The following is a 3,652-nucleotide window of genomic DNA, read 5'->3' as shown; positions in this document are numbered from 1 at the left end:
GGGGAGCGTCTTGGTCTAGTGGAGGGTCCCCCTGCCTGTGGCAGGGGATTGGATCTGGATGAGCTTTAAGGTCCCTTCCAACTCAAACCAGTCTGGGATTTAAACTGCGTGTCACTAGATGGCATCACGATACGATAGGATTTTTGAGATCACAGCTCCACCTTGTAGCGTAAGGACTGTTAATCATTGATAACTCTTCACGGAAAGCTGCAGCTCAGTTTATTCCTAACCAGCCTGCACGAATGCTGACACCATTCAGTGGAGGACTATCACATATATAATGCATTTAGACGTTAAACGTGTTCATAAATATGTAGACTCCCTTTTTAAATCTAGATCTCTGAGCAACTTGGTGCTTAGGGTATAATGAGATGTGATTGCTCAGTTCCAGTTTTAGTCGGATGATGTGCATGGCAACAGAAGTACATGCTGTTGCCTCACCGTGGCAGCCACATAATATTGTCTGGTCTAAATTATCTGTCGAAGTTCTGATTGTGTGCTAAGCTTAACCTAGAGCTGCACTGCATTACTTGTTATTTTAAATAATGCACTATGTTCATTTAAGTCTGAAAGTGATGTGCAGTTGAAAATAAAATTGTAATAGTGTATTTTTCTGCTTCAGTTCATACGAGGGTGGGGGGGGAAAAGCCTAAATGTGTGTTGAATCAAAAATGGGGGAAAAAGCTCTCTTTGATTTTTTTTTTTTGATTTTTTTTTGATTTTTTTTTTGATTTTTTTTTTTTTTTTTTTTTTTTTGGATTACAGATATGGACCTACCTTACGGTAACTGGACAAGTAATGAAACTACCATTTCTTTAATTATGCTATTCAAATATTTTCTGGCTTAGTCTTTTCCCTTAATTATGTAACAAATTTGCAATTAAATGTAATTTAAAATACCTATTTTGTCCTCTTAGATTAGCATAAATCAAAATAAAACAAAGTAACTAATAAGTACATGTTGAAAGAGCCATGTACCTCTAAACTATTGTAGAAGAATCAGAGAATGATTACAAGAATAAACCATAGGAAGGTTCTTGGGGGTGGAGGAAGAGAAAACTGCAGAGGGATTAGTTGAGAAGGGAGAAATACAGAAGGAACAAACTCGCCATGCCTTTGCAAAACTTGAAACTAACAAATGAAGTATCATTTCTGTGATTAGTATGGAGCTTGTAACTACTGGAAATGAAGAATTTTGATTTTTGATTGTAAGTGTTTATCTGGGCAATCCAGATAACTAAACTTAGTAAATCTTGCAATTCTGTTATTAGTTCATAAACATGGTTTATAATCCAGGTTAAGTTAAAGGTTTTGACAAAGAGTTTAAGCTATATATTTTTTGACAGTTCAAAAGAGTTACAGGAGAGTTGATTGATTCATAGTTGGCTACTACAGGAGACAACTCCTTCAGCCTTTTTTGTTTTCAGCAGGTAATTGAACCAAGACCTCTGATTCAGTTTGGTAACTCCTAGATTAAAAAACCCACAGCATTGTGCAACGCTTGAGCCAACATGCAATTGTAGACCCTATCTGGATTAACAGAAATTGAACAGTCATTTGTATCTCTGCCCTGCCTTTCTTTTTAATGCCATGTGGCTCTTGAAATATGAAAGGCTTAAGCTACCAGCTGAGCAAACCTTGACAGTTGTGACTACAAAAGTGTTTAGTGCCCTTTTTTATTGTGAGTCAGGAGTGCTTGAGGAAACATTTAAGGCAGGGGCAGTGGCTGGGGAGAAGAGAGTGATTCTGGTTTTTCTCTTCTGTTAGAGTGCAATACCTGCTTTCAGGACAACCAGCTGAGAGTTTTGCTCAGACTAGTACTTGCCTTTTGCATTATCAGCCAGCAAGCGCCTGACTAAATGAAATTAATTCCTGCTACTTTTCTCTGAGAATAGAAAAAACACTTACTTGTGTTCGTTCAGTCAGCTTGGGGGTCTGCACTAGGCAAGTCGGGTTATTCCAACCCTAAATGTGCAGTATGAATGGGAGGTGCTGCACTTTTGTGGGGTTGTGGAAGGAGTCTTGGGGCAGGTAGGGTGCATGACCCGCCAGAGTGAGCCCAGCACAGGCCAGAGAAATAACCTTGCAATACCTGATGGAAAAAGCTTGATAGGGAATAGCTTATCACATTGATTTAGTGTTCTCATGAATTCCTGGAATACAGTTTTCTGAGCCTTCTTTTCAGTAGCTACTGTGGATCCCAGTGTAGCTATTTGCTTTCAGACAAACGAGGATGAGAGAGGGATTAGAACTGGGAACAAAAGGTAATAAAGAAGAGTATAAGGATGAAGCTTGAGAGACTGGAAGATCAGACACTAAAGATGAGGAAAAGCAAATCAAACCCAAGTATTGGAGTGCTCTGAGTAATGTTTACCTATTTCATAAACACATTTAAACTGATTTAAAACCTGAGCTGAAGTTTATATAACATGCAAGGCACTATCAGCAGTCATAAAAAAAATAAAGTTGCTTTTGTGACTGTAAAGCAGTTCGACAGCTGCTCTCTCTGCGCAGTCCCATCATTCTCCACAGCATTCTGGTGGGGTTAGTGAGTGTCTTCAGTGTGCTGTCGGGCAAGCCTAAGGGCTGTAGGATGGTGACATGTTCCTGTTTATTTTTTGCAAATCACAAAAAAACCCAAAGTGCTTTAAACATTTCTTGCTTTCACACCTCAGAAAAATTTAGTAGCTGGCAAACTCTCTAACAGGATCTGACCACCTTCAGGAACATGGTGAAGAGCCATCCCTTCTACAAGGTGGCAATGCTGAAACACACCTGATGTGCTGTGCCAGGCCCAGCTTGCTCTTGCCGTGATTGGAAATCCCTGCACGCAGCCCCCAGACGCATTCAGATCTCTTGTCAGCTCACCCTGAGATTTTCCATGTATCCAAGAGGGAGATGAGGAAGAACAAGGACCAAGTGCATCTTCCAGCCGACTTTCAGCCCACAGTGTGAAACCACCATTTCCAGTTTTCTCAAGGTAACTCACCTTGGCCAGTTGCTGTGTAATGAGTGGTTGTTTTGTGGGGTTTTTTTGGACTGAAATAGTAGATACTGCTTTAATGATAGATGAGAGTCTTGCTGTGACTATGCAACAGGGAAAATACTTTTTCCTCCCTTTAAGTACAGTTTCAGGAAACATACAGACATGCCAAATGAATGGTACAAAGGTTGCAAGACCAAACCCCACAGCAGTGGAGAATGGGTTTATGATTGCCTTAATAACTCTTCTTCTGCCCCTGCTGTACATGCTTTATGATGAAGCCTGCTCCCTCTTCTCTCCCACTCCACTATGACCAGTGCTTGGGCTGCTAGCAATGAGGCAGTGGGGTAATTCTTTAGTAACCTTTCATACTGTAGTACTTGCTTTTAACACTATCAGGTGTCAACACATTGGCAAGCTTTACGAGGACTGCAAACTCCTCCTCACGTGTTAAAACCGACTTCGAACTCTGTGCTGGCTCCAGACGTCCTCTCGGCTTCTCCTGTTGGACCAGGTGCTGTGGGTGGGAGATTTACACCCCTCCTTTGTAGTAGTTTGTAGGCGGGGGCTGTGGCCGGACCGCTTCCAGCTGAGCCTGCTCGCTGCTGCCGGCTGGGGCACAGCGCCCCGGGGGAGGCCGCGGGGAAGGAGTCGGTGCGGACCGCGGCT

Source organism: Nestor notabilis, unplaced genomic scaffold (genome assembly GCF_000696875.1).
Source record: "Nestor notabilis isolate BGI_N333 unplaced genomic scaffold, ASM69687v1 scaffold10842, whole genome shotgun sequence".
NCBI lineage: Eukaryota > Metazoa > Chordata > Aves > Psittaciformes > Psittacidae > Nestor > Nestor notabilis.
This window is presented reverse-complemented; position numbering follows the sequence as displayed.